At 43.2% G+C, this 21,960-nt stretch overlaps 1 protein-coding gene and 1 pseudogene across 4 annotated transcripts in view; one reads left to right on the forward strand and one right to left on the reverse strand.

Annotated features, from left to right (window-relative positions):
- Positions 1-7,331: 7,331 nt before the first annotated feature.
- On the reverse strand, positions 7,332-9,729 carry LOC147364451 (uncharacterized; annotated as a pseudogene).
- TMOD2 (tropomodulin 2) overlaps positions 7,628-21,960 on the forward strand; it is a 48,189-nt gene continuing 33,856 nt past the window's right edge. For all 4 annotated transcript variants that reach the window (XM_086320944.1, XM_086320946.1, XM_086320945.1 and 1 more), the window contains exon 1: positions 7,628-7,741. The gene's annotated coding sequence lies outside the window, so the exon portion shown is untranslated. The remainder of the gene's footprint in view (positions 7,742-21,960) is intronic.

Consider the following 21,960-nt stretch of genomic DNA (forward strand, 5'->3'; position numbering starts at 1 on the left):
AATATAAAATGGTGCAGCTACTTTGGAAAACAGTTTGGCAGTTTCTCAAAACGCTAAACATAGTAATGCTAAACATAAAGTTACCGTGATGTGAAGTGAAGTCGCTCAGTCGTTCCAACTCTTTGAACCCCATGGACTGTAGCCTACAAGGCTCCTCTGTCCATGGAATTTCCCAGGCAAGAGTACTGGAGTGGTTGCCATTTCCTTCTCCAGGGGATCTTCCCAACCCAGGGATTGAACCTGGGTCTCCTGCATTGCAGGCAGACACTTTACCATCTGAGCCACCAGGGAAGCCCAAAGTTACCACATGACCTACCAATTCCATTCCTAGGTATATACTCAAGAGAAATAAAAACATATGTCTATACAAAAACCTGTGCACACAGGGAAGTATAGTCAGTGTCTTGTAGTAACCCATAATGGAAAATAATTTAAAAAATAACATGTGTATAACTGAATCACACACATAAAAAAAATTCTACTTTTTGAAATTTAGTAATGTCTAATTTTTTGCCAGTTTTTCTAAATGTCCTATGGATAGCTAATAACGAAGTAAGAGCTATAAATAGGATATGATTAATATAAATTAAATAGAAATATATTTAAATTATTAATGACACCATTCAAGATACTCCTATTCTTATTTTTTCTGCACTTGATAAAAATATTCTCAGAGAAATGTTAGTATGTCTCACTATGATTATATATTTTTTCTTTTCCCTTTTATTTCTTCTGATTTTTGCTTTATTATCTTTGCTTCTTTGTTGTTAAGGTGTCTAATAGTTTATGATGTCTATCTTCTTTGTGAATTGTAACTTTTATCATTAAAAATATTTATCTTTGTTTCTTTTAAAATAAATAAATAAAATTTTTTGAAAACCTGTGCACAAATGTGCATAGAAGCATTATTCTTAATAGCCAAAATGTGGAATTAAACTAAATGTCCATCAACTGAAAAATAAAGAAAATGTGATATACCAGTACAGTAGAGTATTACTGAACTGATCATAAAAATGTTAAGTAATGATACATGTTACAACATTCATAAGCCTTGAAAACATTATGCTAAGTGAAAGAAGGCAGTCACAAAAGACCACATGTTATATGATTCCATTTATATGAAATACCCAGAATAAGCAAATCCAGAGAAGACAAAAAAATAGATTAGTATTTGTCAGGGTCTGGGAGTGTTAGGGGAAGAGGGAGTGACTGCTGATATATAATATGGGGCTTCTTTTTGGGATTTTGAAAATATTCTAAAGTCAGATTGGGTAACAATTATATAACTTTGTGAATATACTAAAAACCATTGAAGTGTACACTTTAAAAGGGTAAATTTATGATATGCGAAATCTACCTCAGGGAAGCTGTCTTTTAAAAATACAGAGATATTTTAGCCACAAAAAAGAATGAAAGCTTGCCATTTGCGACAACATGAGAGCATTATGCTAAGTGAAATAAGTCGGAAGAGAAAGACAAATTCTGTATAATCTCACTTACATGTGTATTCTAAAACAAAAACAAAAACCAAGCTTCTAGACACAGATAACAGACTAGTGGTGGCCAGAGACAAGGAGTGGGGAGTGAGTGAAACGGGTGCAGGGGGACAAAAGATACAAACTTCTATATATTTTATATATAGAATATATATAAATATATATAGAAATCATATATATATAAATATAAATATATATATTATATATATAATAATATATATAAATATATATAGAAAATATATATATATATATATATTTTATAACTTCTAGTTACAAAATAAACCAGTGATGGGGATATAATGTACAACATAGTGACTCTAGTTAATAATACAGTATTGCATATTCGAAAGTTGCTAAGAGAATAGACCTTAAAAAGTTCTCATCATGAGGAAAGGGGTCAAAAGGTACCCAGAATATGTAAAAAGAATGGTTTAATAAAGCTCCACTACTCAGTTTCAACCATTATCAACTCACAGCCTATCTTATTTCATAAATACTCTCATGCTGGATTATTTGAAAAGAAAAATCTCAGATATTATTTCTTCTGTAAATATTCAGCATTTTTTCAGTAATATTCAGTAATATCTTTCCAAAAGATAAGGACTCTTTAAAAAATAACAATACTATTATCACATGCAAACAATTTTAAATTAATACCATAAGATAACCAAACAACTGCTTTATTCAAATCAATATCAACACATTGCATTTGGTTATTTGTCTCTTTTATTTCTGTGTATCTATAAGCTCTCTCTGGAGAAGGCAGTGGCACCCCACTCCAGTACTCTTGCCTGGAAAATCCCATGGGCGGAGAGGCCTGGTAGGCTGCAGTCCATGGGGTCACGAAGAGTCGGACACGACTGAAAGACTTCACTTTCACTTTTCACTTGCATGCATTGGAGAAGGAAATGGCAACCCACTCCAGTGTTCTTGCCTGGAGAATCCCAGGGACGGGGGAGCCTGGTGGGCTGCTGTCTATGGGGTCACACAGAGTAGGACACAACTGAAGTGACTTAGCAGCAGCATAAGCTCTCCATCTTTTATTTTTCTTGCAATTTATTTATCGAAGAACTGGGTTGTCCTGTAAAGTTTCCTACATTCTGAATTCTGCTGATTGCACACTTGTGGTCTCATTTAACATGATCACTATTATACAGTGATTCACTTTTAGATGCTTGTTGTTACTGTGTTATTTATTACACTATAAATAAGATAATTCATACTTCATCAAGATAGTCATCACTCCTTTAGTGGTTACTGAGCACCACATCCTTTGTAGCCTACTTGACACAAATTATCTAATTTCATCCTCACAACAGCCCCATGTAGTAAGTATTAATATTCCCAGTCTAGGAGTGAAGAAAACGAGGCTTAGAAAGGTTAAAGAAATGTGACCACAATCAAGCAAGCAGTAAATAAATGGGTTCAATCCAGATCTGTCTGGATTAGAAACCATAGTTTAACCATAGTTAAAATGCATGCTTCTATCCATAAGGTGATAATATCCCTATTCTTTGCCTTGGGTTGTGGTGGTTGTTTGTTTTTATCAACTTCATTCTATCCAAAGAACTTGTTTTCACATTTCATCTGCAACACTTAGGATTCTTTCAGCTTCAAGTAACAGAAAACTCTATCTCAAATGGTCTCAACAATAAGGATATTTATTATCTCATATTACAAGAAATCCAGAAGCTGGGCAGCACCAGGGCTGATTGGTTTACTGACTCAACAACAACATCACAGACCCAAGTTCATTCTCTTTAGTCTGCCATCATCAGTGCGTTGGCTTTGTCCTAAGCTTGGAACCTCTGATAGCTCTAAGATGGCTATTCCAGTTTCAGGGAGCATAGCCAGATGCAACAACATCTCATGCAGATGGTGGCATATTTCTCTTTATGTCTCTATTTAAGAGCAAGAAAACCTTTCCCAGAAGCCCTTCAGCAAACCCCTCCTTAGGTCTCACTGGCCAGAACTGGGTCACATGCCCACCCCTAATCTCTGAAAGGCCAGTCAATAGGATTCTATTCCCCGTACCCATGATAGGTTAGTATTGGATGGTAATAGCATCACGTTCCCCAATAGACAAACATCTGAACAGGCTTCTGTAAAGAAGGAAGAGAGGGGAATGGATGATGAGTAGGCAAGCAACAGTATCTTCTGTGTGTTCTCAGTGATGTATGCTATATGGTCCATTGAGAATTTACTGTCGATGTATCAGCCTCCTCACTGCATGAAGAAGAGACGAGACAAGATGATCTGTAAGGTCCCTTCCAGCTCTAGGAGTTGTGTTTCAATTTTGAATTTTCATATAAATGGGGCTGGGGCTGTTGGATAGCTCTTGTATCTCTGCTTTGACTGCCAACTATGACTTTAACCTACGAAATCATTTGTTTGCCAGCTTCCTTTCACAGTCTTCAACTGAAACAGTGCTTCATTCATCTCATTACATGCATACATTTTCCTTGTGGGAAAACACAAGGAAGCCAGTGAGAAAGAGAGTACACCAAACTGTACAAAAAGCTCTTAATGACCCAGATAACAATAATGATGTGGTCGCTCACCACTTAGAGACAGATATCCTGGAGTGTGAAGTCAAGTGGGCCTTAGGAAGCATTACTAAGGCCCACTTGAACAAAACTAGTAGAGGCGATGGAATTCTAGCTGAGCTATTTCAAATCTTAGATGATTCTGTTAAAGTGCTGCACTTATTAATGCCAGCTAATTTGGTAAACAGCAGGACTAAGAAAGGCCATAGGACTGGAAAAGGTCAGTTTTCATTCCAATCCCAAAGAAAGGCAAGGCCAAAGAATGTTCAAATTACCATACAATTGCACTTATTTCACATGCCAGCAAGATTATGCTCAAAATCCTTTAAGCTAGGCTTCAGCAGTACATGAACCAAGAACTTCCAGATGTTCAAGCTGGATTTAGAAAAGGCAGAGGAAAAGGAGATCAAATTGCCAACAAACACTGGATCATAGAAAAAGCAGGGGAATTCCAAAAAAAACATCTACTTTTGCTTCACTGACTGTGCTAAAGCCTTTGACTGTGTGGATCACAGCAAACTATGGAATATTCTTAATGAGATGGGAATACCAGACTACATTACCTGCCTCCTGAGAAACCTGTATGCAGGACAAGAAACAACAGTTAGAACTGGACATGGAACAATGGACTGGTTCAAAATTGAGAAAGGAGTATGTCAAGGCCGTATACTGTCACCCTATTTATTTAACTTATATGCAGAGTACATCATGTGAAATGCAGAGCTGGATGAATCACAAGCTGGAATCAAGATTACTGGAAGAAATATCAACCACCTCAGATATGCAGATAATACCACTTTAATGCCAGAAAGTGAAGAGGAACTAAAGATCCTCTTGATAAAGGTGAAAGAGGGGAGTGAAAAACCTGGCTTAAAACTCAACATTCAAAAAACTAAGATCATGGCATCCGGTCCTATTACTTCATGGCAAATAGATGGGGGAAATGTGGAAACAGTGTCAGATTTCATTTTTGGGGGCTCCAAAATCAATGCAGATGGTGACTGCAGCCATGAAATTAAAAGACGCTTGCTCCTTGGAAGAATAGCTACGACAAACCTAAACAGTGTATTAAAAAGCAGAGACATCACTTTGCCAACAAAGGTCTGTATAGTCAAAGCTATGGTTTTTCCAGTAGTCATGTACAGATGTGAGAGTTGGACCATAAAGAAGGCTGAGCACTGAAGAATTGACACTTTTGAACTGTGGTGTCGGGGAAGACTCTTGAGAGTCCCTTGGACAGCAAGGAGATCAAACCAGTCAATCCTAAAGGAAATTAACCCTGAATATTCATAGGAAAGACTGATGCTGAAGCTGAAGCTCCAATATTTTGGCCACCTGATATGGAGAGCCGACTCACTGGAAAACACTCTGATGCTGGGAAAGATTGAGGGCAAGAAGAGAAGGGGACAACAGAGGATGAGATGGTTGGATAGCATCACTGACTCAATGGACCTGAGTTTAAGCAAACTCAGGGAGATAGTGAAGGACAGAGAAGCCTGGTGTGCTGCAGTTCATGGGGTCGCAAAGAGTTGGACATGACTTAGTGACTGAACAACAACAACAAAGCATCTTTGCTATATTAAACATTTGCTACCCTTTCTTACAATCTGATAAAATTGCTTTGTTATTTTCAGCTTATGCCTACCACCAGCTTTCTCTGGGGAAGCGACTAGCTTGATCTGTAAGCAGTCCTATTCTTATTTAACAGAAAGCTATAATTTGTGACAAATGTACAACATAAAAAAAGTCAAAGGCATCTGATCTGTTACATAGGACATTTGGAATAAAAAAAATACAGGAAAACATGGGAATGTGATTTAAATTGATGTGGCCACACCTCCCTTTCATTTCACTCCTTGTCTTGCACATTCGCCATTCTGGTGAGGAGGTTCCCCAGAGTCTGTAGTCCATCACTATAGTGTAGTGACAGAAGCTGTAGTCCATCACTACAGAGCTGCTAGTGGACACAACACTGGGCTCTCGGTCAGCAGCTACCGGATGCCACTATTCTAGCTTATAGTTCCAAGGGCCTTTAAGAATTAAGTTTATTTTCTGATTCAGCCCTCTTCCTGGGGAAAACATGGCCCTGTTTTGAAATGTACAAATGAAAGACAGCACTGAGAGTGCCTCTTCAGAGAAGGCCAGGACAGAAGGAGAGAAGAAGGCTTAGTGACCAGCTGGATGGCCTTGAATAACTCATATCACCTCTCTGTGCCTCTTGGAACTCTGAAGAAAATCCTCACCGTGCATCTCACAGTGTTGTTGGAAAAGTCAAATGAGAACATGGATAGGAATGTACTTCCACAAAGGCAAAGTGATGCTACTATTTTCAAACATGGAATTTTCTCTGCAGCATTTTTGGGGGGGTCACATGACCACTGCACAGGTCATTGCCAGATTATGATGCTGATTCACATCCACTCACTCTTTGCCTGTTTCAGAGATTATGCCAGCAATGCTGCATCCATCCCTTTGGTTCATTTTCCTTCCACCACATCTGGAAAATGCAAATCCCACCATAACGTGAAATATTGCATTGAAAGTATGCAGCAAGAGTTCAAAAAGGAGAGATGTCACATGTGGTAGAAAATGCTTTTGGAAGGTAACCTTATTATGCCATGTATTTTCATAATTTCAATCTTTGTCCTAGGTCGCACCACCCCCAGCCCCCACCCCCCACCCCCGCTTCCATGCTTCACAGAACAGACAGTATTTTCTCTGTCTTTGTAGCTCCCAAGAACCTGGCATAGAGGACACATCACAGTACATATTCTGGGTGAAGTGAGCCGGCTAAATAGCTGACAACAGCAAACTCGGTGGGCTTTAACATTTATTTATCCAGACCAACGAGGCCAACTATACAACTTAGCATTATACACAGGGCTTTCAAGATCGGAAGTGTGCCTGGGTCTCCCTGTAACCCCTCAGGAACGTTATTGAGTATGTGCTAAGGGCCTGACCACAAGGCTTTCACATACGCACCTAAAATGCATTTGGTCCTCACAACTTACTTTCAAGCTTTAAGTCTATACTTTACACATGAGGATGCTGAGGCTCTCAGTGAAGCCACCACGTGTGCATGGGCTGGCGAACATCCTCACCCACAAACTTTAGATCAGCCTCGCCACACCCCACCTCCCTACGCCCAGGCATGTGCCCCAACCACTACTCCCCACGCTCCGCCTGAGGCCGGCGTAAAGCCAGTAAAACCCAGGACAGGCCTCGTCTGTGTCTAAGCCGGTGTTCTCACGGCTTCGAAGTAACGGTGCTCACTCACCCAGCTGCTCCTCACGAGCTTGGAGAGCCTTTGCCACCCACCCTATCCGTAGCCCCGGGCTTCTCAAGAGAGCCCGTTACAGCCTGGTCCCAAGGCTGAGGTCCTGTTCGCCCGCACAGCGCTTACAGGGTCGGGACTCAGATTCCGGGCGAGGACACCTGCAGCGGAGGGTGGGGAAGCCCGGGGTGACAGCCAGGGGCAGGGGGTCCAGCCTCCGCGCGGCCGCCGCTCGCCGCTCCGAACTACGCTTCCCAGCCTGCTCCGAGGCAGCCGCGCGCCCCGGCGCCGCGCCCGGCCGGGAGCCGCCTGTTGATCGCCGCGCTCTCCCGGGCCACGGCGCCGCCCTGCTCGCCGGCCCCGCTACTTCGGGGTAGACGGACTGACTGCCCGCACCGCCCGCTCCGGGATGGGCGCACGCACGGGTGAGCGCGCCGGGGGTGGGTGGGGGCCCCCCCGGGAGAGGTGCCGTCTGCAGCCCCCAGGCCAGCAGCGCGGGGCGGCCGCGCCCTCCCTGCCCGCGGAAGGATGCTCTGCGGGGTCGGCGCTCAGCCGGGAGGGCGTGCGGAGCCGGCACCGCCTCTGGCCTCCTCGGATCGGCCCGCGGCGCGGAGGAAAGCGCGGTGGAGGGCTGCGCGGGAGGGAGGCGCCCAGCGGGTGTGGGTCCCACGCGCTGCACTGCGGCTCCGCAGTCTCTGCATCCCCCAGCCGCCGCAGGGAGGGCGCGGTCTCTGTCCTCCCTGAGCTGCGGGGCCGGGTGTTTCCACGCTGGGCTTTGTTCCCCACTTCTCTCCTGTGAACGTTTGACAAGCTCCTGGAGCCTAATGCCTGTCACTGCAGCGTTAGATCGGGCGGCGGGGAAGGGTGGACTCCGGCTGGAACTGTCACCCGCAGGGTGTTTCAGCCTCCGAGAAAGCAGCGTTATGAGAGCGGCCTGATGCAGGTCGTGAGACTCTTTTTTTTTTTTTTCTGGTTTAAGTTATGTTAGCATGTGCTCCCTTGAGTCTTCCTAAATTTTCCTTGTTGACCTGCAGGAGTGAAAATTAGTTTTTAATAATAACAATGACAATAATGGCTCCTAATGGGAATTTTTGAAGTATTCAAAGATGGGAAGGTGATGCAGGCAAAATGCGATTTAGCAACGAAGGCTGTGAATGCAGTGGGCTTCCTCTTGCCTATTAAACATCGGGATCACCAGGTCCTTGAGAAGGGAATGAAAAGAAGGTCGGAGCAGGTATCATAAAAACCCATTTCCCTAGCTCTGCCGTTAAGGAGCTGAGGGACCCTGGGCAAGTCTGTTCACCTCTGTTAACCTCTTTCTCCATGTAAAACCGGGTATTCCGCCTAAATGATTTCTAAACCTCTGTTCTTCCAAGGCTCTCATATCAAGAAACTAAGGAGAGGAGGGTGCGTCTGTTCAACACCATTATAGAAAGCCTGACACTGACAGAAGAGGAGGTTTTACCTAGTGAGGAAGAAAGAGTTTTCAGGGTTTAGGCAACTTGATTTTTTTTTTCAAAAATAGAACTGGTTTTCTCTACTCTCTGCAGTCTAATCCAATAAATATGCATTACAACTGTTTTAATTTTTGTGAATTAGTATAAATATGTAGACAACAACATGCTGTGGATTTTCTGTGTTTGTTTTTAATTGGCTGAAGGTGAACTGATGAGAGGTAAAGGGAGATGTAAATGGCTCCCCAGGGCTAGGCAGGAGCCCTCAGAGATGGTGAGCAAGGAGAAGGGGAGGAACGGCAGAGAAAGTAACCAGAGAGTTCAGACACTGAGGATAGAGAGGATGGGTACTGATGGGTCATTGTTTGCATAATAAATACACAATAGAAGGAATGAGAGAATCAGAAAACCAGTGCTCTGCAACTCTAATGTAACTGATTCAGGCAAGGATTCATCCACAGATGACAAAACCTTTGAGCCAGAGGTTGTTAGGGAAGAGGATTTTGACATTATTTCAAAGTATCTTGCCACATAGTACCTAGGGAAAATGTGTCCTTACAATAGAGAGATGAGAAAGTTATCAGCTCGGCTGAATGATCAAGCATACCAACACATACCATGAGTTTCCTGTTGGGTTATGCAATGAGGTGGTCATAACTTCACCTGTGTAATGTTCCTGCCAAAAAGATGGTGGGGCCAGGGTATTGTAGATTAAAATATTCAACTGACTTAACAATAAATTGGGATGTATGAACTTTGGATCCTAAATCAGAAGAAGAAAAAAAGGCTATGATTGATTAGTTGGAGACAATTGGAGAGATTTGACTATGGACTACATATTAGATAAATATCATGGAATTACTTTTTGCTTCCTTAGGTGCAGCGATGGTACGGTGGTCATGTAGGACACTGTCATTTTCTTTTGAGATGTAGGCATTAGAGGCAAAACGGCATGACATCTGCAACTTTCAGCTGGTTCAGGGTAGGGGGAGTAAAGGGCTGGGGAGGAAGCTGGAGAATGTAGCAAAATGACGACAGTGAATCAAAGAGAATGGTATATGGGTGTTCTGTTCTTGTACCTTTTGTGTAGATTTGAACTTTTTAAATTAAAAGTTGGGGTGATCGATCAAATAGACAAGCAAACAAAGAGAAAGGATTGCGGAGGACAGTGTGGACGCCTGCAGTGAACCTGCAGGGAGCTCACAGTGAGTCTGTGTCTCACTGCGCTCACTCAAGACTTCAGTCCTGTTGGAGGAGTGAGTGGGGTCAGGGGAAGTTCTCTTTCTTGCTTTAACTACTATCAATCGTTTATTCTTAAGACACCCCATCCCCTAATTCCAACCTCAAATTCTGAAATTCCCATACCTTAGAATTTCTAGCCCTCCCCACAAACCATCCTGAAAGCGCTGTCCGTTTTCTCTCTGAGTTCAAGAACTGCGCCTCTATAGCAGGAAGTTCTAGGTGCTGGTTCTTTTTATTTTGAATTAGGGGAACATTGGAGGAAAAACAGACCCAGCTTTCTGACAGAAGTTCAAGGATTTCCTCTTGTTCGCTTTATTTGTGAATCACATACAACCAAATGTTTCCTTATAGACTATAAGTGGATCAAAGGAGCTCATAGAAGGCAAGTGCAGAAGAGATTTCCTATTACCAGACTAAGAAAACAGATTAAGATTATATTTTAAGAAACCAATTCTTAAGATATAACACTTTAATTTTATACTGAATCTTTTGCTACAAGGATTTTTTCCTACACACAGACACACTCATATGCTTTTATGTTTTGCCCCCCTGGTTTGGCACCAAGGCTAGCCCATCTCTTTCCTGTGTATCATCTGTATTCCTGGGTTTCCCTGGTGATAGCTGAATAGAGAGGGAATGAGAAGGTCAGCCCTAGGACTGTGGGTAATAGGAGCTCATGACACAAGGCACAAGACCAGCTGCAGCAAGCCAGGATGTGAGGAGTAAGGAGGAAATCTGAGGTTTCAGTCCAGTGAAAGAACCAGGAGGCCTCTTGTCAGAGCAGAGGGGAGGGGTCTGGAGTCTAGGGAGCTGGGATGCTGTTCAGCCAATATATGCAGGGTCAGCCACCCCTCTTGTTTATAGCCGACATCCATTCTGATGCCCAATGCCCATTTCACACCAGTTATTAAATATTTTGCATATCATCTTGATGGGCAGTCATGAGTCAAAGGGCACATAGCACCTGTAACCCTTAACAAAGCTTTGATCAAAATCAAACTAGGAGATAGATGCCAGAGAGGGAGAGAAGATAGTTGAGTCAAAGATTCATAAGCAGACAGCAGCCAGCTTTTGTCAACAAACGGTAGGGAACCCTTGGTGCCAGTCAGGAAGTGAGAAGCCCATAACTTCCCAAAGCCAAGATGAGGGGACATAGCTAGAACCAATAGACAGCTGGAGACCCAGACACCCAAGTGGAAGGCAAGGAGGTACACAGAAGTCCATAAACAGGAACTCCTTAGAAAGCAGAGAATAGGGCCAGACAAAGGATAGGGCAGCGACAGGGAGTAGGACCTGCCAGGAGAATTAGAAACCAGGTGGCGGTCTGAGCAGACAGTGAGATTTTCCATGTTAGAACCCTTCTGCCCCCGCCAGGAAGCTTCTTGGCAACTTCCTGCCCAGGTGGAAACCTATCTCATACTTTGGCCAGCCTCCCCATGGCAGCTCACTACACCTGGCAGCGCTGACCCAGGGTTCCTATAGGGTGCTGCCTCTCCACATTCAACAGATCCTGACAAGGATAATGGAGGGAACAAATAGCCCACGTAGAAGACTGCACCCAAGGACAAAAGAGAAATGGCTTTGACTGAGGGCTCGAATGTGTTAGCAGCTGTTCCCAGTACATACGTCACCACATTAAACATCACCCCCACCCTCTGAGATAAGTACTGCTCTGCCTGTTTCACCGAGGATGAGACAGAGGCTCGGAGAGGCTGTCACTCGCACATGGATTGTAGCCATCAGATCCCGGGCTAGTTGACTCCAAGACCTATGCTTTTTGTCTCCTGTTCTCTTCTGAACCTGGAGGGAGTGCTTACTGGTGGGCACACTGTTTTAAAAGGAGACTATTTTGAGCAGGTTAAGCTATGGCCACGTTTGTGTTGTGAGATCTTTTCATTCTGGTAAGATCTATTCCTCATTCTCCATTCAGCTTGCCCCTTCCAATTGCTTTCTCATATTTTTTGCCTGAAATTCCTCCTTATCACACCCCATTCTCTGTCCTGCATCTCCTGCACAGATTTTTGAGGATATGGCAGGAGCCACTCGGTTACTTAAAAAAAAACAAACAAAAAAAACAGACTCGAAAGAGCCATCTTGAAATAGCTAGATTCCAAAACACAGGCTATGTGTTTTGTACACATCTTTGTATTTGCCTGCAGCTAGAAAGAAATTAAATATGTAGGATTACTTCCTGTTTTGATACCTAGTGGGGAGCTACTTTATAACACAGGCAGCTCAGCTCCGTGCTCTGTGATGACCTAGGGGGGTAGGATGGGGGGGTGAAGAAGGGGATATACGTATACATGTAGCTGATTCATTTTGTTGTTCAACAGAAATGGACACAAATTGTAAAGCAATTATACTCCAATTTAAAAATTCCTGTTTTGTTTTGTTGGAGGATATATTGCTAAGCTGATTTTTTTTCTAATTTATTAGTTTTAGAAAATGTAGATTTGGCTGTCTTGTGCAAACTGGTTCACTCATTGTTTAAAGATTATTATAAAATATTGAAGATACGTAATAAAGAATAATAACTTCTCACATACTGACCTCCCCTCTTGGGATGAAATCATCATCAGTGAGGTGGAAGGTCAGGTCGTCCTTTCCCCATCAGATCCCCCGCCCCTCCTTCTGAGATGTCTGTCCTTTCCATGTGTTGTCCTTTGTAGCTTTCCCAGATACATATGTACTCCTAAGCAATTCATGGCAGTTTTACCCATTTAAAAAACTTTTCACTAGGTTTTACAAGTGTTTTTTGTTACTCTTCTGTAAAAATGGGTCTTTGGTTTGGAGCAGGCTTATTAAATAGGGCTGAATTTGGGTTTGATTCCAAGTCTGCGTGGAGGTGAGGCCAAAGTTTGGGCACTTTGTGTTGTACCTGGTTTTCCTCTTTCATGCCAGTTATGAAATACATATACAAGTAAGGTAGTGGGAGAAGAAGTAAAGAAAGCCACACTGCTTGCTCTCCTTCTCAGGGTTCATGTCTCTCATAGGGAGAGTTATTGAAGGGCCCAAGTCATCCTTCCTTCAGCTCCAGTCCTTGCTCCTGTTTTCGTTTTCTAACCTTCTTGGTATGCATGTGCACCTGGACTCCTGAAGCGCTGATTGGCACTTGCTTCGCTCCAGTGTGCCCATTAGTCTCTTGCTGCAGGTTGAGAGCTCGCCATGGGACAAGCACTCTACCAGAGGTGAGACTGCAGTGATGTTGGAAGCTTTCCACTGCGGCATCACTAATAGGAGGAGAGGGCAAGTGTGAACACTCGGAGCCCTGAGTAGGGGCTAAAGCAGGCCATCCTTGAGCCAGAAATCTGTGATTTGACTTTAAAAGCTGTGTGAATAATATGTCCACATACATCTATATTTGTTATTAAAAATAAAACCAGCTTTCCCCCAAATCTTCAAAGTTGTGCTTCAGGAGGGTGCATTATTTTTATTTTTCACACCCTCCTGATGCACGAGTGCAACATATGCAGTTTGTTTTAACAGGGACTGTCACATAGTATTAACATGTTATTGTAACTACCTAATTAATGTCTCTCCTACTGCCAAACTGTAAGCTCAGCTCCGGTCCAGTACGAGATATCATCTGTTTTGCTCACTGCTCTTGTCCCAGCAGTGAAAAAAGGTGGGCTGTCAGTAGATATTTGTTGAATGAATCTACAAGAGGCCTAGGAATAGAAGAATCATGACATCATCCCTGTCCTCTAGGGTTTGGCGGTGTAGTTGAATTTAGGGAACAGAGCAACTGTTTTGTGCTTAAGTGGCCTCAGAAAGTTCCATGACAGAAAGTGGAGGCTGTGGATATGATGGGATTAGTTTTGAACCAACAGGTCACTTCACCTTTCTGAGCTCATTTCCTTCATTTGATATTTGTTGGATGCCTATCCTGGGTCAAGACCTGTGCTGGGAGCCAGGACCATAACAGTGACTAAAACAGATACGGTCCCCACCCTCACAGAGCTTAGCAAAAAAGACAGAGATAAAACAAGCAGTTGTAATAAAGTCAAGAAGAGCTCTGAACAAGGGGTGTGCCTTGGGGTGGGGAATGACTCAGACCTGCCTGGGATTACAAACAAGGCAACTTCGAGGAATTGAAACTTACATTCATATTTATTTTTTAATTGGAGTATAATTGCTTTACAGTGTCATGTTAGCTTCTGCTGTACAACAATGCAAATCAGCTATATGTATACGTGTATCACCTTGCCTCCCTGTTGAGCCTCCCTCCCACTCGCCCCCTCATTCCACCCCTCTAGGTTATTACAGAGCACCAAACTGACTGAAGCTTACATTGAGACTGGAAGATGAGCTGAGCTGGCTAGCAGTCAGCCAGAGGAAGAAGGGGTAAGAGTGCTCTGAGCAGAGGAAACAACATAAGGCGTGATCCAGGAGTTGGAAGCAGTCCAGGAGGCTGGAGCCAGGGGAAGCTGGGGATACAGAGCAGGATGAGGCTGATGAGGATGACAGAGGTCAGACTGTGGGTCTGAACCTTATCCTCAAGGCAAAGGGAAGCCACAGGAGGATTTTAAGTAACTAGGGAAGAATTATTTTAAAAGACCACTTTGGCCATTTGTATGAAGAATTGATCAAAATGGACTGAGACTGGATGTGGAAGTGCAGATGAGTGAAGCAGATGGATCCTCAACATGTTTAGGTTTAAGGACTGGATTGATGAATGAGGAGGAGACAAGGAAGAGGAGATGTCAAGGATGGTTCCCTGCTTCCTTGGCCAAATTTCTGAAATTGGAAATTCCAGAGGAGGAGAAGCTATTTGGCAGGAAAGATGATGCAAGTACTTCTACCATTTGAGATGCCTGATTCAGTGAAGTGTTGGTTCAGCAGTGGGAATACATGGATCTAGTCCTCAAGGAACAAAGTCTTAATCAAAGATTTGAGGGTCCTCAGGATGTGGATTATAATGAGAATTTTGGAGGGGACAAGTTTCTCCCAGGGGGAATGTGCAATGTCAGAAAAGAAATGGTAAGACAGGATCTTGTAACATGCCAGTAGTTAAGGCAGAGGAAGAATTGCCAAAGGAGACCAAGAAGAAGTGGTCAGAGAAGTAGGAGAAAAACCATCTATGTTGCTGGACTGGATGACCTTTCAGGCCTCACTCAGCCCTGACATTCTGTGGTCCGCAGAGCTGGGACCTGAGCCAGGTCTCCAAAGCAAAGCTCATGGATTGGCCATGAGAGCAGAGAACAGCATTCCAAGTGACATTACAGTATCAGCCAAGGTCCCAACAAGAAACAGAGGACACACTCAACTGAGTAATTTGAGGGAATTTAAATAAGGATCCTATTTACAGAGTTGTAGGGAGGGTGTAAGGAGTCCAACAAGACGGAAATCTGGCACCAGCCACACAGGGACCCTTCATCACCCCCAGGCCTCAAGTCAGCAAGACAGGGGTGGGGGCAGCCCTACAGGGAAGGCTTGCTAGTGGGCCGTATTGCCTTCTGCACCAGCCTCCCTCCAGTTTCCTGCTAGTGCCTCCTGTTGGCCAAACAAGTCAGAGAGCAAGGAAGCCTGATGATGCTGTGTAAATACATCACTTTCCTGGGGCACAGAGCAGTGCCGGGAGTGAATGCAGAGGGAAGGGACAAACTAGTGTCCAGAAAAATTATCTGGGAAAATGGAAGTCCATGAATAAAGGAGTATATTAGTTTCTGATTGCTGCTGTCACAAATGCAGGTGCCTAAAACAGCACAATTTATTATGGCATTGCTTAGGAGGTGGGAAGTCCAAAGCAGGTTTCACTGGGTTAAGATCAGCCTGTCAGCAGGGCTGCATTTCTTTCTGAAGGCTCTGGGGAGAATTCATTCCCAGACCTTTCCAGCTTCTAGAGGCCGCACACATTTCTTGGCTCTTGGCCCCTTCCTGTATCTTCACAGCCAGCAATTGCATCACTCTGTCCCTCTGCTTCTGTCATCACATCTCATTCTCTGACTCTTCTACCTTCCTGTCCCATCTTTTAAGAGCCTTTGTGATTACAGTGGGCCCACCCAGATAATCCAGGATAGTCTCCCTAGTTTATGATCCTTGATTTAATCACACCGAGTCCTTTGCCATGTAAAGTAACATCCCAGATTCTGGGGATTAGCATGTGGGCATCTTTAGGGCACCATTATTCTGCCTACCACAGAGAGTGAATAAACCATTTTGGCTGGGTTGGAGGGCTCCCTCAGGAAAGTTATGAAGACAGAAAATGCAAAGTGCAGATCAAAGCCAAACAGTGGGAGCTTGGGATGCTAGGTTGTGTAAATTTCATTCTGTAGACAAAAGGGAGCCATTGTAAGTCCTTAATCAGGGAAGTGGCTTGTTTGCAGTGTGAAGAAAGATGATCTAACTATAGTACTCTGATGGCTTAGAGGGAAGAATAGAATCCTTTAAAAATGCAATGAGGGTACTCCAAGTCCAAAGGAACAAAGATCTAAAACAAGACTGACAGAAAAGGATGATGTGAAAAGTATCATGCAGGAAGAATCCAGTGGAAGTGGTAACTGGTGAGACAAGGGTGGAAAGGGAGGACATTCAGCTGATCAGAATTTTGGAAGTGAGCGGTAGATTCAGCTTCCCAAGTGGCTCAGGGGTAAAGAATCTGCCTGCCAGTGCAGGAGATGCAGGAGATGCGGTTTCAATCCCTGGGTAGGGAAGATCCCCTAAAGGAGGAAATGGCAACCCACTCCAGTCTTCTTGCCTGGAGAATCCCATTGACAGAGGAACCTGGCAGACTGTAGTCTATAGGGTCACAAAGAGTCGGACACGACTGAACAACTAAGCACACACACGAACACTTACTCATGATTGGTAAATTAATGGTATGATCAAGAAAACCAGAACTAGTCTGTTTCAGGGGAAGATAAGAAGTTGGGGTATACTTGTAGAATTCTGGACCAGAACTACAAATAGAATCTTATCTAAGATACCTGAGTCATAAAATATACCAATATTTTACATAGCACTGTGAAGAAAAATTCTGCCAATTATTGTCTTTAATTTTTTTCATCATTTGTCTGCATCTCACAGCATGTGGGATCTTTTTCCCTCTGCCCCACCCCCCATCAGGGATCAAACTTGCACGCCCTGCATTGGAAACATGAAGTCTTAACCACTGGACCGCTAGGGAAGTGCCCATGCTACCAAATAAAATGTGACCCGTCTTGGGAATTCCCTGGTGGGCCAGTGGTTAGGACTTGATTCTTTAACTGTCAGGGCCTGGGTTCAGTCCCTGGCCAGGGAACTGAGATCCTGAAAGGCACACAGCATTACCAAAAAGAAAGTGACCCTTCTTAAAAATGTATTTTTTACTGTATTGAAGAGCTGTTTTAGATTTACACATAGTTTTTTGAATTGACATTCAACAAATTGCGCATATTTGAAGCAAAAGTTTGACGAGTTTTGACAAATGCATACACCTGTGAAGCCGTTATGAGAAACCCACCAAATTTCCTCATGCCTCTTCATACTCCTCTTCCCCTCCCTACCTCTCTTCCATCCCTAAGCAACTACTGATATGCTTGCTGTCATATAGATCAGTTTACATTTTCTAGAATTTTAGACAAATGGAACCATGCCACATACATTCTTTTTGGTGTGGCTTCTTTCATTCAGTATAATTGTTTTGAGATTCATCTATGTTGTTGTATGTATCAATAGTTCATTACTTTTTATTTCTGAGTAGATTCTTTTGACTTAAAAAATATTCACAATCTAAAAGTTGAGAGTTATGTTATATTCAGTGGGGATTTTTAGGATGTCAAGCCTGGGAGACAGCATCTCAAGTAATCCTGAGAGACCACTTTGAGGAGGCAAATGGGGGTGGCAGATTATATAGAAGTTTTGCAACAAAGGGCAAGTAATCGGAACATCAAAAGATTATTGTTAATTAAAGGGAAACCAGATATCTCAAATTAAGGAACTTAGTGGTTTTCTATGTATGGGAAGATGCAGGAGTCTGGGCTCACTGAAATCATTCCTTTAATATATACCTCACCTCTCTGGGTCCAGTATCCTGTGTTTTCACATCCTGACTTTCCTCAAGGCTTACTGTGGAGCATGACTGGTCTGATGGCTGCTAGATGGCAGGTATTCTTTCCTTCCCGAGTTCCTTCGGGGCTCAGCATTCATGGTGGCTGCAATCACTGATGACTGTGAGAGCCTTTGTTTACTGATATGGCAGGAAATATTCTACTTCTCAATTCCATTAGGTGGGTTACCACAATTTGTTTATCTCCTCACCTACTAATGATCATTCAGGTTGTTTACGGTTTTGGCTACTACAAATAAAGTGTCTACGGATACGCATAGTTTAAAAAAAATCATATATCACCTCTGTGCATACATAAAAAGGGAAAGTGGAAATGAATTGGTTAATAGTCTTAAAGCTTCTTCATGTTCAGATTCCAACTTTCTGAATCACTCGTCTTTTCCACACAATATCTCCTCCGTGCCATGAAGAGTGGTAATTTTTTAAATTTTAAATAAATGGTAAATTATTTAAATTTTAAAAACCTGTAAAAAATCTAAAAGGCTTTGATGTTGGCTCTTAAACCTTATGATAAGTTTTAAAAGAGTGTTTCACTCTTTTAAAAAGTCCCTGGGACATTTTGCAAATCCCTGACACCCCTTTTGCTAGTTTCGAAGCTGTTGCTTTTCATATTTATGTATTTATAGGCATGGCAGATATGACTTCTTGACCACTGCTAGGTCACGAGTAATTGTAGGACCATCAGTTGTGGGACAGTCCTCAATTTCCAAGTGTTAAATGTGAGAAACCGTGTGTCTTAGAATCTATACCATAGGGTAGTTCAACCATTTCATTTGATAGCTAAGAGCGTGGCAGGCTGAGATTCTTGTCCAGACTCACATAATAAATTAGCGGTAGTTGGGACCAGAAAACAGTGTATACAGTCCAGTTGGTTTCTCTGACTTTAGTAGGCTAGGGTTTTTCTGGTTTGTTTTGGTTTTGTTTTTTTTACTGGAATATTGAAGTTTAAAAGAAGGGAGGCTGATGTTTAAAAGAAGTTTAAAAGAAGGGAGGCTGATGGAAGGGAAAGAGAGTTACACTGGATATGGAAAAGACACCAAAATAGAAGTTTAAAAGAAGGGAGGCAGATGGAAGGGAAAGAGAGTTACATTGGATATGGAAAAGACACCAAAATAGAAAACCAGAAACTGGTACATGGTAAACAGTAGAAATAAGGAGAGAGGAACAATATTCCAATAGCTCTTAAGTGGCCCACCCACATCCAATCTCTTTCTGTAACAACCTGGTTTTCATTCTTACCATTTGAATTACCTTATTGAAAACAAGTCTTCTCAGACCAACTCTTCTACTTGAAAAATGTGTAGTGACTCCCCATCTGGAACAGAATAAAGCCCAGATTTTGGCAAGATGTATAGGGAAGGCCCTTCACAGGCGTCCCCACCTTGTCTTTTGTTGTTTCCTCTCCCCCCTGCTCCTCCCCTCTAGCCACACCAGCCATTCACCAAGCATCATGTACTTTCTTTTTCGTCTTTGTTGGTTTTGCTTTTTTGGCCACACCTTGCAACATATGGGATCTTTGTTTCCCAACCAGCTATCGAACCAGAGTCCCTGGCAGTCGAAGTGCAAGGTCTTAAGCACTGAACCAGCAGGAAAGTCCCTCCTTATCCTGTACCTTTGTTTATGCTGTTGCCATTCCCTGCATACATCATCCGCCTCATGACCTTTCCCTTCAAGACTCGAACACAACTTTTTTCACAGTTTCCACTCAACTCCCCCACCCATCCTACTGTGTTCATGACTTCTGCTGCAGCACTTGTCGACTGAAAAAAAAAAAAAAGCACAACCTCAAAGCTGAGAATTATGTCTTATTCAGTGGACTTTCTGAGGACTCAAACCTGGTCAGAAGTCTCTCAGATAACTCTGAGAGGTATGCTGCTGCTGCTACTGCTGCTAAGTCACTTCAGTCGTGTCTGACTCTGTGTGACCCCATAGACAGCAGCCCACCAGGCTCCCCCGTCCCTGGGATTCTTCAGGCAAGAACACTGGAGTGGGTTGCCATTCCCTTCTCCAATGCATGAAAGTGAAAAGTGAAAGTGAAGTCGCTCAGTCATGTCCAACCCTCAGCAACCCCATGGACTGCAGCCTACCAGGCTCCTCCGTCCATGGGAGTTTCCAGGCAAGAATACTGGAGTTGGGTGCCATTGCCTTCTCCGAGAGGTATGCTAGGAACCCGTAGGAACCCATATATATAGGGTTTTTTGCTACAAAAACCAGGGAATCAGACCATCAAAAGATTACTATTAATTAATGAAAACCAAACATCTCAAGTTAATGAATTTAGCACTTTTTTATATGTGGGGAGCTGCAAAAGACTGGGCTCACTGAAATCATTCCTTTGATATGCACCTTTTCTAGGGCCAGTATTCTGTTCTTTCCTATCCTGTGTCCCCTCAGGGCGCACCGTTGGGCTGGCTGCAGTGGCTGTAACATGCTTTGCAGCCTATTTTTCAAAGGTTATATATCTCTTGAAAAATGTATAGTAACTCCCCATCTGGAACAGAATAAAGCCCTGGTTCTTTGGCAAGATGTATAGGGAAGACATCCTATACATATGTACATATATATGTACACACACACACACACACACACACACACACACATACGTATATATCACTGAGCTGTGATCTCCTTGGGGAAGGGGTCATATCTTATTTATCTGTGTATTCCTGTTTTTTAGAACCATGCCTGGCAAACAGTAGGTTTACACAAGTATTTATTGCCTTGAAATATCTGCTTGATATTAATACTGCCAAAAGAGAAACACAGTCAGTTAAGCACATTGCTATTTCCTGAATGCAGTATTATCTTTCTAGAGGAGATTAGTAAAGTCCCTCTGCCAGAAAGAAGGGATTGGAGAAAATTTTCATTTTGAGTGGAAGTTTAGGAGGGAGGTAGTATAAAAAGAGAAAGTTGAAAAAAGAATAGTCTAGGGGTACAAAGAATTACAGCTTCCCAGGTGGCACTAGGTGGCAAAGAACCTGCTTGCCAATGCAGGAGATATAAGAGATGTGGGTTCATTCCCTGGGTCGAGAAGATCCCCTGGAGGAGGACATGGCAACACACTCCAGTATTCTTCCCTGGAGAATCCCATGGACAGAGGAGCCTGATAGGCTGCAGTCCATGGGATCGCAAAGAATCGAACACGACTGGAGTGACTTAGCATGCACTAAGAATTGGGGAGAATGGCTTTAGAAACAAAAAGAAAATGAGACTAGAAAGAGAATGGGAGGTGGAGAAAGAAGAAAAGAAGGGAGAAGAGTGGAGAGAGTAGCCAGAATTTTAGACTCTGTCTTAGTTTAGTTGCAGGGGAGTTTCTTGACAATGCTTTCTCACATGGATGGTTCAAACTCTCTTTCCTGAATGAGCCCCATTTTGTATTCTTCACATCACTCTCCCTCTGAAAAGACACAAGTCTGCTCCTTACAACTGCCTTACAATTAGCGCATTGTTTTTCATTGTTGTTCTCTGTGGAAAGCTGAAGGAGGCAAAGTAATCTGGTGGGAAGGCATTTACTCCACGGGGACTCCACAGGCCTGGCACATCCCAGCTGTGAGACCTCAAGCAAGGCTCTCAGTCGCTTGCGTAAACCATGCAACTCTGATTGGGGTTTGAACCTGCGATCTTTTAACTGAGAGCACACACCTGGTCTCAGGACTTAATGAAGCTTGGGTTCTTGATGTCTCATTGCAAAATGAATTCAGTGAGAGACAAAGTTATAGGTTGCTGCTGCTGCTAAGTTACTCAGTCGTGTCTGACTCTTAGCGACCCCATGGACTGCAACCTATCAGGCTCCTCCGTCCGTGGGATTTTCCAGGCAGGAGTACTGGAGTGGGGTGCCATTGCCTTCTCCAAAGTTATAGGTACGAAGTAGATTTATTTAGAAACACACTTCACAGACAGA

The sequence above is a fragment of the Bos grunniens genome, chromosome 10, assembly GCF_055505025.1.
Source record: "Bos grunniens cultivar Pamir isolate PY7600 chromosome 10, Bosgru_T2T1.0, whole genome shotgun sequence".
Taxonomy (NCBI): domain Eukaryota; kingdom Metazoa; phylum Chordata; class Mammalia; order Artiodactyla; family Bovidae; genus Bos; species Bos grunniens.